The following is a 13,691-nucleotide window of genomic DNA, read 5'->3' on the forward strand; positions in this document are numbered from 1 at the left end:
GTGTAACCATGCAGTTATGCATGTATGAAATGCATTTAGTACACAACATGTGGATCAAAATTAGTGTAATCCAAAGAACTAGAATCCACATGTGGAATCAAATAAGTTGTTATTAATTCTGACACCAAAACATCCATAAGAGGAATTCTTTGGAGATTCTTCACAAAGCCAGGAGCCTGGCTTTCTCCAATTTCTATTATCTGTTGGTTGATGTCTACCATTCTATCAAGTTTCTTTTTGAGTTCTAGATTCTCAACATCCAAGACAACAAGAAAAATCCTTGTTGTAGTTTGGTTTGTAGTTTGGTCTAGGAACACTCAAAACAGAAGCTGCCTGGTCCCATGTCGCTGCGGTTGCAGTTATATGATACCCATGATCCCATCGCCTATGGATGCCCTCACTAGGATATAGAAAATCAAGTTCAACGACCTGAGGTACAAATAAAATCCATTACTACAATTAGCTACATGAATCCAAAAAAGGAAACAAAACTATATGCATTGTTGGCACATTTGCATTACTTACCTAATCTGTAAAACCTGCATTTCGGGACATGACAACACCCCATCTACTTCCTGTAGAAGCCATAGAAGTAACATAGAATCCCTCTCTCCACTTTTTTTTATCCATTTAAATGGAAAAGAATCGCTAACCTTGTAAGACTGTTGTGTGTATTGTGTGCCTGGAATACACAAAATCTTAACAGTTAATATACCCTCCAGCTATTGACCCATCAAACTTTGACAAGGGAAAACACCTACAGAAGCTTACCTTTAGACATTACTACCAGGGAGCTCCCACTGTTGGCCCCCGCAATTGCACTTATGTAATAGTTTTTCTCCCATTGTTCCATGATCCATTCTTAGAATAAAAAACAAAACAAGTAATAAGTACCACCATAATGTGAAGACCACTAATGATGCTTAGTACATGCATGTACACATCTTATATAAAGCACGTAAAAATATAACCTTGTGAAGAAAGCACTAAGAAAGCTCATAAACTTGTGCAGTGAATCCAGTTCCTGCATCCATAATAAGAGCCCACAGATTTGAGCAAGAAGCTACACTACTTATAAAAATACCATCTTTATTTCCTTTCTCAACATGTTGTGCAAGTCTTGTATCAGCCACATTATAGTGGTATCTGGCCACAAAATAGAGATAAATTTGATTTTAGAACTTAACATTAAGAGAAATGAATATAAATAGTGTAATATTTACAACCTGAAGTATCATCTCATATACAAATTTAATGCAGACAAAAATTATTCAACATTTTCAACCAATACAGAAAGGAAAGAATATTGCTCTCCAATGAAATCACATGATCAAATAACGAGTACAAACATAAGTATCAAAAGTGAAGAAAATATTGTTAAACTAACAATTGCAGGCACCATACCTCTGTTTCATTGGTCGTCAAGCATTATAAACACTGATCCATTGTGTAGCAGGCATAACAAGTCAAACCTTCTTCTTGGGTTTCTCATCATCATCTTCCTCCATAGTCAACCTACCTCTCTTTTGACCAACCTGGTAGACAAGCTTCACAAAATTGAAAATGCATTAGAGAGATTCCTACTTGCATTTCAGAGATAGGATTTCTTAAGAAAACCAACAATACCTTTAGAGCTCCATCAATGTTTATTGGCTTGATAGCTGGATTTGGACCAATGATTCCATCAAAAAGTGAAATATATTTTGCATAATAGGGATTTTCATCAAATTTCAAATTCACCCCATATTTCAGAAATGGTTTAAAGGGTTGTGGGGAAAAGCAACACAACATCTCTCAGGATGTGGCCATTTTTTTCATGAAAACCAGGAAACCCTTTCGAGATGCAAACCTTTCCTCAAGTTTTGCACTCAAAGAATAGGTCTTCACCTTGAGGGATTTGATCCCTCTTAGCACTTGATAGATCTAGAGTTAAGATGGATCTATGTTGGTTATATAATTTACTAGATATTTTGATGGGTCTAGATAAACTGTAAAAATCACTAACATTGTGTGCTGATATTATGTATGCTTTTGTGTGTGTGTGGAGAGAGAGGGGGTGGGGTGGGTTGGGGTGGTGTTGGGGGGGCTTCCAATGGTGCTCTTAACATAATCATTTTCTATGTTGTTTATATGTATTTATATAGAATTTATGTTTGTATATTTATAATGTTCCTCACGTTTTCATGAAAATAAAATTCCAGGGAAACTCCTCTACAACCTCAACAACACACTTCAGCTCTGATTCTCATGAACTTGCATCAACACCTGTTGAAGTCAATGGAAAGTATAGAGGACATACTGTTGTTGATGCTTCATCAACTTCAAGTTTAGGAAGCAGTTACACAGCAAAGCAAGGGATGTCCGTTGCTCATGAAATTGATTGGAAAAACATTGGAATTCAACAAGATGCAGTAAGCTTCTCATCTTCTCTTAGTCAAAATGCCAAGCCTCCAAAACCAGGTAACAATGGAAATTCACTTGCACATACAAGATAGCCAGAAACAAAAATCAGTGAGCAGACACATGGTTGGAATTCATATTTCTCCATGGAAATTAATAAAGAAAATATATACAAAGAAAATGAAAGGCTGAAAGAAAAGATGCAAGATTTTGAAACAACCATTGAGGAACTCCATAATGATGTTTCATCACTGAACAAATAAGCAGAAGAACTAGCCATGGAAATGGAAACACTAAAGAGGCAACTCACAAAGGAGACTAAACAAGGACAAGAATTTGCAAGGGAAATTTCCTCTCTCAAAGTAGAGAGAGACAACATAAAACTAGAACTTGAAAAACTCAAGTGTTTAGGAAAAGGCAGTGAAAATCTTAAAGATGCAAATAAAGCATCAAATGAGATGGATAATTCCAATTGTATCATAGAGGATATCGAGAAATAGATATACTATGAGAAACAGGTTAATATAAATCTCAATTTGCAGCTACAGAAGACACAAGAATCAATTTCCAAGCTTTTTCTAGAAGTTCAAGATTTAGAAGTTTTATTACAGAAGAAAAATAAAGAGATTGAGGAGATCTCTAGTAGATCATGTGATGTTTCGAAATAACAAAGGAATCCAATGTTAGGATATTTAAATGGAGTGGCTAAAAACACTATCATCTTCAGAGAAAAAAGGCAGAGAGATTACTAACAAAATTATCTACATTAATAGTGGAAGAAGCTTACAATTCCTGCAAGGTGACATGAGACTTTAGAGACATATTTTTAAGAAGCTAAAAAAGAAAGTATAAGATTTATTTGTAACTTAAAAAATGAAATAGATACAAGAAAAAAAAAAGTTGAGTTTGAATATGGTATGCATAATTCATCCAAGATAGTCCATCCTGTCAAAACAAGTGAAGATAATCTAGAAGCACAAAAACATAATGTCAAAAACCTGACTCTTGACTTGAAAGGGGATGAAAGGTTGGACTACAAGGGTCCCACATCCTCTATCAATCATCCACCTATCCTCTAGTCATAGGATAAGGTGACAGGTAAGGCCAATCCCACATCCTTTTCCGCTTGGCACATAACTTACCCTTGCACTTTATCAAATGATAGATATTGAGTGAAAATTGATGGATGTTAAGCATTAAAAGGGATTGAGTTGCAAGGACGTTATATTTTCCTCCAATTCCCAATACAACTTACCACGAAACTATACATCACCATCTAATTGGCCATAGGGTTTTGTTTATTTTTTTCAAAACACTCACTTATGCTATGTGACCCCTACAACATCCCTTGGCCCCACTAGAATGCACCATAACTTCATTGTTCTACCTTTGTGGCCTTTACCACATGTACCCTACCACCCAAGGACATTCCTCCAATGTTTTTCAAGAATACTCTCCATTCCTTCTCCTTGATCTATAATTTTAAATTCGGCCAATTCTAGGCTTGTAGTCACTCAAGCAGAGATTAACAACAAATATTTTAACCCTTGAATTCGATTTTCTCTAATTTCATAGAAATTTCCCCCAATTTTCTCAAGAAACTTTGACAAATGATTTCCAAGTATCCTCGAAAGATTTCATCTATGTAATTATTTTTTTTCACATAATGATTTTGCCCTATGTAGGCCCATTGTTATAGCTTGACTTTGATACCACATTGTAATACACCCCAAACTCACTTCTAGGCATATGTCGCACAAAATTTCAACCTCTATAAAAGATGAATTTTTAAAATTCCTTTTTAATATGGATTCGCCATACTTTTACAGTATAATTACTTATGCCTAAAAGGGCTTTGATACCACTTTGTGACATGCATTTCCACCATTGTGCCTACTGGGATGGAGAGGCATTAAAACTTTCTCACAAATTTTCGTCATCGCAACATATTATACATCTCTAATATCATAATTGTTTTTCCTTCACAAATAATAAAACATTAAAAATACAAATAGACGAACAATTACTTGCAATTTGTAAGAAAACATTGCAGATTTGTAATGACTCATAAATATTAAATATTTATAGCATATTCAACAATAATTACACAATAATTTAACACGACATAAAATCCATAACCAAAACACTTATATTTTATAAAGAATGTACAATAACTTGCTAAGGACTTGGGACATTCCTCTCAGCCATAGGCACTATTGAACCGAGTCTTTTAGCAGCAGGCCATCCCTGTATTAAGGCTATGAGTTCATAGTTGATCCTTTGATCGAAAAGGAACCATGTTCTCTTCTGTGTGCTTGATTGTTGTTCAAGTTGTCAGAAACTACTCCAAAAATGAACATTTGTAATGGGCTAGGGTAATTCTTCCGTAGGCTTTCAACTTTCCTGCAGATAAACTCTTTTCTGTCCTAATACATTGGTGAAATTTAACATAATAGTCAATTTGTCCTTTATTTTTCTAGTGATACGAAGTACAATAAATTCAACCTTTTGCAAAGAACAATGCAATATTTTTTATAGAACATAATATTGTTGACGGTGAAATCCTTCTTTATGACATTTAATTTTATCCTAGGTCATCTTCACAACTAGGGTGGTAATTTTTTTCACAATATAAAAATTTTGAACATGTGAGATTTTCTAGAAGAGAAAGATTGAAACAACGTTTGTAACAACTTCAAAAAATAATGTTTATGCATTTAGAGAACTAACTATAAGTATGATAACCCCACCTTTGCTCCCAAGAGCCATGACACATGTGAAGCAAGATGCATATCTTTAGTCAAACAAATTTGATTGCCATGGTAGAGGACTAAATTACACAAAATGACAAAAGGATTCAAATTCAACAACTAAAAAGGTTATTCTTGACATAAAACTTGATAGAGGTAGCAAGTGAAACTACCAATCCCATGTTGGATATTGTAACATCATTGGTTGGATATTCAATCAACCTATCCAGACTCTAGTTTTCAAGAGTTGTCATATCAACAATGCTTCTCAAAATTTAAGTATATTCTAATGATCAAATCGAAAGGTAGGAAAGGAATCAATGGAATTGATAGAAAATGGTCTCAAGTATAGATGACAAAGAGAAACATGGGAATATTTTTAGCATACAACCTATGAACCCTTCTAGATCATAGAAAATATCTTTAAATGATCAAGTTCCTAGAAATATGGCTAAATTTTCAAATATGGGTTACGTTCATTAAAATTCATTATAGGATGAATTCAATCATTGTTATGGATAACCCATAAGTATAGAGCCATCAAGATAAAAAAAACCACAAGTCAATGGTTTAGTGCAACAATATATCTTTACTACCCCTTTCTCTCCATTGGGAGGAAATGCAAGTACAAGATTCCTTTGTAAAACACTAATCAATCCCTATTACAAAATTTGGAGCCAATGGTACCCATAAAGTCAAGCTAATCAATTGGAAATGAAGAGATTAGATCTTATTTCATGTAATATGGCTCATTAGAAATGTGGTTCAAAACTTCCTTAGAAATTTGGTCTTCAACAAGCACAAACAAATTCTGGTTCCAACCATAAAATAATAATGCTTGGAGTAGACATAGAGGGAATATTAGTAATGTTGAATGATTCATAAGAAAAGGTATCATACCTACACAAACATAAATACACAATGGTGTCCAATATCAATGCTCTTCAAGTGACTTCAACTTTAAACCAACACCCCACCAATTGTGTTCTAAGAATGGTATGGTAGGTGTGTAATTGGATATGTATTCAAGTGTGGTGTTGATATGAAATATGTTGTTGTGGGAAAAGAGCCAACTTTAATGAGTTGTAATGGACACTTTCAAGAATTTGTACTCCCTTCAGTACTTAAGATACATGAGGCCTTGGAAAAGGAAAACCTTGCTAGCAATACTTATTGACATAAGGAAGTTTAATGAGGTAGTTCACCCATGCAATAGAAAGTTCTACAAAAATGGTAGTATTTCTGTTCAATCCTAATCAAGAAATAGATGATTTACATGTCTTTATTGCTCATAGGAACCAATTTTCCTCCTGAGACTTACAACGAACTACACCATGGAATTTACAAATAAATACCTTTACATGTTAAGGTGATAAGCATGTGGTTTCATATTGTTTGTTACCAGTAAGAGGAGGGCCTCTTTCAGCATTGTTATAAGGATCTACTTGCTTACTTTTATCTCAATGGTACATGCTCAGCTGATCATTTCTCTCCTTCAAGTTGTGAGGATATTAGTAAAGAGGATCAAATTAAGTGATGTTAAGGCCTTTCCATTGTATCTGTTGACGTTTCGAGTGAAGATACTTCGAAACACCAAGAACATTGAGTGCCCTCCAGGCATTGGCCATCTCAGCCAATGTAGTCCTTGTGGTTTGTAGATAGTCTTCTCGCTCTAACATCGAGCTCTACAAACCAACTCTACACAAGGTCATTACAAATGTAAAAAATCAACAAGACATAAATTTGGTAGTAAATATGACCAAAATAAGAACTAGTTCAAACAATTTTCACAATCCTGTTTTTGAAACCAACATTCTAATCTCCTTAGCATTATGATCAACTTCCACTATTCTTCTTAGGTCAATGAACTCAGCTCTGCCTTGGCATCAAAAGTGTAATTACATAAAAGGAATGACAGTCTCATGCCAATAGGTCTCCTACGATGAATGTGCAGGAACCTAGTACATATACCATTTTTCTCTTTGCTTAACTACCCAGGGCTTATTTCTCTTTCCAAATATCAATAATTCTTTTCCAAGAAAATATAAAATAAGAATAATATTTTACTATATTCTAAAAGGCGAAGATGTTGAAATCATGCCACAAAGTGAAAGGAAATCAAATATCTTTCCCCAAACCACCAAATATATAAATAAAACAATAATAATTATAAAAATAAAACTATATATATCGATCTGTGCATGAAATGAGAACTCTAAGCATTCAAGTGGCTAAAAAATCTGACCAAAACAAACCAAAAATTTCAAACTTGACAAAATCCTCTAAACAAGCAACAAACAAACAGCTAAAAGTTTCTAAGATATCAGAGCTAGACATCAACACAATTTCATATACTTAAATAAGCCCATTATTGCTTAGCATTAGAATTCTTAAATTAGTTATTTATCATTTAATACTAGGACACTATCTATGTGAAAAGAAATAGGTCCCAGATTCATCAGATCTGACTTCATTTCTAGTTAAGGATCAAATCCAACTTCATTTCCAGTACCAATATAAAATCAGATCCTTTATAAATATTAACACCTAACCACTTAGATCCCTCATATAATTCTTTTCATAGCCCAACAAATAGATATCCCTAACAAAAATTGAACTTTTCAAAAATATAACACGATCATGTAAGACACTAAATAATAAATATGAACATTATTAGATAGGTAACAATTCAATGTCAGTTCAATCAACCTTCATGCAACGAAGAAAAATCACTAACTCCTTTTGTGATATTGAATGCCACATTCTTGTAATCAATAATTATGTTGACACTTGAGTTGCTAGTGTTGTGTTAAATTAACCATTTCTCACTACCTACAAATGTTGAAATACAAGATGGTGCTAAAGTTAAAGACACAAAATAATAAAAAATAAAGATATGATAAAAAATAGACCTGCACGTCTGTATTGGTCGAGTGTGACAGGGACACCAATAACTGAGACTATAGAGATTTATAGAATTTGGTAGTTACTAGTGTATGTTTATTGTGTGATTAGTGGTATGGTGGAGATACCTACCATAAAGGGACAATGATCTCGGGTAAGTATAGTAGGGAGATCCATAGAGCATTTATGTAAAAGGAAGATGAGAAGTGGTGTCTTCATGTTTGGTTATGTTATGGTAGCATTTTTTTGGTGATAAGTGGTAACAAAAAACTTACATCAATCGTTAAAAAGTAGATTCAGGACATGAGTTGGACTGAATCATGTTATCTCCTCCCTTAATGGTCCTAAGGACATGTGGGGACCCGAACAACTTAGTATCTGAAAGAATTGAAATCAAGGCTGACAAATGACTGAAAAGACTATACAAAATAATGTTAGTCTCATGTCAATAGGTCTCCTATTATGAATGTGCAGGAACCTAGTACATAAACCATTATTCTCTTTGCTTAGCTACCCATGAGTCATTTCCCTTTCCAAATATCAACAATTATTTTCCAAGAAAATATAAAATAAGCATAGTAGTCTACAAAGTCATGCCATAAAGTGAAAGGAAATAAAAACAACTTTCTTCAAACCACCAAATATTTAAAGGAAACAATAATAATTATAAAACTAGATCTATGAATCTAAGCATGAAGTAAGAACTAAAATAATTTAGGGGAGTAACATAATCTTTGACCAAAACAAAACTCAAAACTCAACAAAATGCCCCAAACGCAAGCAACATATAAACCATTAAAATTTTCCAAGATATCATAGTTAGACATCAAGGTTGTTTCATGTACTTTAATGAGCCCATTGATGCTTTGCATTAGTCTTGTTAAAAAGTTATTTATCATTTAATAATAGTCGGACACTATCTATGTGAAACAAACAATGTAATGATTAAATATGAAGCATCAATCTTAAAATAACACGCATCAAAGAAATGTTGTTGTAATGTTACAATGAAAAACGCAAATATAAAACCTATTTTTACCTGAATTTGACATATATTAATCTTGCATGATCAATGGAACATGTACACCAAAATAAGAGTCTTAGGGTATTTCAATTTCCTAGTTCTCATCTTCTTCCTCATTTTCTAAATTGTGAACATGATCTTCTCTAAATCAACTGCCATTATGAGCCTCCAATACATTATGTTGTATATCAAGTTCATCACAGAAATTCGTTATATTGTTTTCTCCCCTTCTATCACAATCTGATCGCCAAAATGTTAGTGCTCTTTCATATGGAAAATTTTTAATGTCATACTTTGTTACATATAATATTAAACATGTATCCACATTTTTATCAAGCTTGTTCCTCAACTTTGACTTCAAGAATGATAATTCACTAGATATTCTCTCATCCTCCACTGATCCCAAAATCATGGTTTCACACAAATGTGCTAACTTGAAATATTCTGATATGTTTTCTTGCAAGTATTGGCTAACAATTAAAGTAGTCCATAATCTTGTTATAACACCATTTTTGTTGAAAAGTTTGCAACAAGAAATGTAAATTTAGAAATTGCTAAAAATAGGACTCCTAAAAATAGAAGTTTGTCCAGGGAGGTCATTGGCAACCTTGGGTGAGAGGTGAAACTGCTAAAAATAAAAACTTCTACAAATAGCATTTCTGGGTCCCTTCCTATTTTTAGCAGTCCCTGGTCTAACTATAGGAAGTAAAAACGAATTTGGTCTTACCAGCAGTTTAAAATATTAATTAATTAATCTCCATGAGTTAATTAGTTATGGAAAATTAAACTTGAAGTCTTTGTGAGATCATGCAATTATTTTCTCTCTTGATTTAGGAATTTATCCCTTGATTAAAGGAGATAAGGTTCAGCTCTATAATGAGAGAATCAATTGAATTAGTTCTAACTAGTCAAGTCCAGTTAGATTATTTAACAAGTTGTTAAATTTTCTATATTCAGTTTGTTAATGATTCCATGCATGTGACAACTGATAACTGAGTATTTTCTCATGAATAACTGATGCATGTTAGTTTAGACAGAGACCCAGTTGAGATCAGATGAGGGATAGTGTACTATCAGATGCTAAGATATTTCTAGTAAGTATTCCTTGCATGAGGAAGAAATCTATTTTGTTCTATGACTACGTTGGTGGACTTGAGGTGTCAGCAGGTATGATTAGGAAAATTTTCAGTCTATATAATGATGCCTAGGTAGTCCATGATTTTCATCTTCTGATTGAAGATCATCAAGATCTTCTTATTACAGAGAGAGCAGGATAGCTATTAAGTTGATTCTTTTTGTATGTTGTTAAGGATCTACACTTGATTGACAATACAATGTTGGGGTTTTATGTTGGTGCTTTCTCCAGTGATATTCTATGTTATGTGTGATTGATTCCTTCTTATCAGTTATATGTGTTCATGCATGATGTTTCTTATGTTCAATTAAGCTTCCACAAAGTTTATAGTAGATGTAGATCTAGTATTATGCTTTAGTACATTGCATATATCAGTTTGATCTGCAGGTGAAATTTCTACGTGATATCAATGTGCTAGCTGATTTGTAGAGAAAATTCTACATGGTATTAGAGCACAAGTGATCAAGCAAGAGAAAGGAATTCGAAGTTTATTATTCGAGATATAGATATCTAGTTCTCATCAAAGTTCAGATTTCATCCAGATGGCCTTCACTGGTTTGAGGCTTGAGTATGCCCTTGATGGTAGCTCAAACTATATAGCTTGGAAGGATTGCATGGAAGCAGTATTATAAGATAACAACCTTAAGGAATTCATTGATCAAGAAGTCCCTAAGCCTACTGATGCTACTCAACTGGTGGAATGGAAGAAGTGTGTGGCTAGAGCTAGGAGAATTCTCTTGGAGAGAACACGAGATCACATTGTCTCGAGCCTCCATGGGAAGGAGACTCACATGCAATGTCGAAAACATTGAAAGATTTATATCATAATAGTAATGATTAGAGGAAGTTGGCACTGAAGGACAAACTTCGAAAGATCAAGTGTGAAAAGGATGAGACGATATCTATGTATCTGACCAATCTCATCACATGCAGGGATGAGCTTGCAAGTGTAGGGGTCATGACAGCTGATGATGATATCGTGAGTCTAGCACTCCTTGGCCTTCCTAAGAGATGGCATAGCTACCAGGACTCGGTTAATGGAAGGGAGAAACTGCCAGATTGGGAACAACTATAGTCGGATTTGATACAGGAGGAGATCAGATGGAGCACCGAAGATGGTTCTTCATCCATGGAGGATGAGGAGAACTGTGCCTTAGCGAGTAAGGCAAAGAAGGGGAAGGAGATGGTTTCCCTTTCCGAATCCAGTTCTTCCAATGGTGGGAAATCCAAGAAGGGATCTGGGGAAGGATCTGAAGGTGAGGCACTTGCTTCACAGTTTGAGTTAGATTTCACACTCTTCACATGCATGGTTTCATCCATGGTGGGAAGTGGTTGGTTTCTTGACAGTGGAGCTTCTTTCCACATGACCGGCGACAAGAGTTTGTTCAGTACATTGGAGGAGAAAGATCTCCAAATACTCATAGCGATGGGTAATGATGAGAAGTATAGTGTCTCAGGTGTAGGCACAGTTATTTTTCAAAGGGAGCATGGAGCTTGCCTTACCTTGACCAATGTCAAGTATGTACCAGGACTGAAGAGAAACTTGGTGTCGATCGCGATGCTCGAAGATAGAGGCTATGATGTAGTCTTCAGTAAGGGAAAGGTTTTCCTTAGACACATCATCACCAGACAGGTGAAGCAGATCAGTTCATGAGTCAAGAACCTATATGCTCTTGAGGTTCAAGATGCATGCAAAGGTGTCGATCGCGATGCTCGAAGACAGAGGCTATGATGTAGTCTTCAGTAAGGGAAAGGTTTTCCTTAGACACATCATCACCAGACAGGTGAAGCAGATCATTTCACGAGTCAAGAACCTATATGCTCTTGAGGTTCAATATGCATGCAAAGCCTTGAGCAGCAAGGCAACTGATGGAGACTTGGTGGTTAAGAGGGAGGGTATGTTACCTCTCAACATGCAGCGCCAGAAGAAGTCTCAAACGATTATGGGGGAGCCACGATTGGTGCTGCAGCTTCAGGAGGTTGTGGAGCAGCCACAACAGGGGAAGCTGAGAGGAGATTGAGTAGAGACATCTACTCATGCAAAGACCTCCAGTAGGGGGAAACTTTGAGCCAGGTGGGCAGAGGGATCACATGCAGCCATACCTCCAGGTAGGAGGTGGGGAAATATAGAGTGATCATCCCAAGGAGGAGGGGAAGGATCCTTGAGGTACCTAACCTCTTGGATGAGACTTTGCTACAGAAGCCCCGATGTGGAGTAGCAGGAACTGACTGATTGGGTAGAGACAGATGCGGATGGAGTGACAAAGAGAGCTACAATGTAGGGAATCCCAGGACAGCGCATAGCATGTAGGCTGCAACAATGCGAGAGGCACAAGTGTGTTGCACAGTGCTAGGTGGCACAGAGAGGTGTGCAATGGTGCAAAATGCACGGAGATGTTGCAGTAGCGTAGATGTCAGAGAGGGAGCACTTGTCAGCAGCAGGTAGAGCTTTAGCATCAGAGTATGTTCCTATCCCAACAGAGTGGTTAGTTGGGATTGTTTTTGTTCCAAGTGTTGTTGAAGCAAGTGGACCGGGTAGATGTGTTGCATGCAGAACATTCCAAAGTTACAGGATCGAGTTCGAGAGGAAGCCTTTCTTGTTCAGAGGGAGTGTTGAAAAGTGTGCAACAAGAAATGTAAATTTAGAAATTGCTAAAAATAGGACTCCTAAAAATAGAATGTCTAAAAATAGCAGTTTGGCCAGGGATGTCATTGGCCACCATGGTTGAGAGGTGAAACTGTTAAAAATAGAAACTTCTAAAAATAGCATTTCCGGGTCCCTTCCTATTTTTAGCAGTCCTTTGTCTAACTATAGGAAGTAAAAACAAAATCGGTCTTACCAGCAGTTTAAAATATTAATTAATTAATCTCCATGAGTTAATTAGTTATGGAAAATTAAACTTGAAGTCTTTGTGAGATCATGCAATTATTTTCTCTCTTGATTTAGGAATTTATCCCTTGATTAAAGGAGATAAGGTTCAGTTTGATAATGAGAGAATCAATTGACTTAGTTCTAACTAGTCAAGTCCACTTAGATTATTTAAAAAGTTGTTAAATTTTCTATATTCAGATTGTTAATGCTTGCATGCATGTGACAACTGATAACTAAGTATTTTCTCATGGATAACTGATGCATATTAGTTCAGACAGAGACCCAGTTGAGATTAGATGAGGGACAGTGTACTATCATATGTTAGGATATTTCTAGTAAGTATTCCTTGCATGAGGAAGAAATCTATTTTCTTCTATGACTACGTTGGTGGACTTGAGGTGTCAGCAGGTATGATTAGGAAAATTTTCAGTCTATATAATGATGCCTAGGTAGTCCATGATTTTCATCTTCTGATTGAAGATCATCAAGATCTTCTGATTACAGAGAGAGCAGGATAGCTATTAAGCTGATTCTTTTTGTATGTTGTTAAGGATCTACACTTGATTGACAATACAATGTTGGGGTTTTATGTTGGTGCTTTCCCCA

At 35.4% G+C, this 13,691-nt stretch overlaps 1 pseudogene; it reads right to left on the minus strand.

Annotated features, from left to right (window-relative positions):
- Positions 1-252: 252 nt before the first annotated feature.
- The window catches only part of LOC149211380 (casein kinase 1-like protein HD16), a 149,668-nt pseudogene continuing 136,229 nt past the window's right edge, over positions 253-13,691 (minus strand).

The sequence above is a fragment of the Pinus tabuliformis genome, chromosome 1_1, assembly GCF_031772625.1.
Source record: "Pinus tabuliformis cultivar Carrire ecotype Pingquan chromosome 1_1, CPIR1, whole genome shotgun sequence".
In the NCBI taxonomy this organism is placed as follows: domain Eukaryota; kingdom Viridiplantae; phylum Streptophyta; class Pinopsida; order Pinales; family Pinaceae; genus Pinus; species Pinus tabuliformis.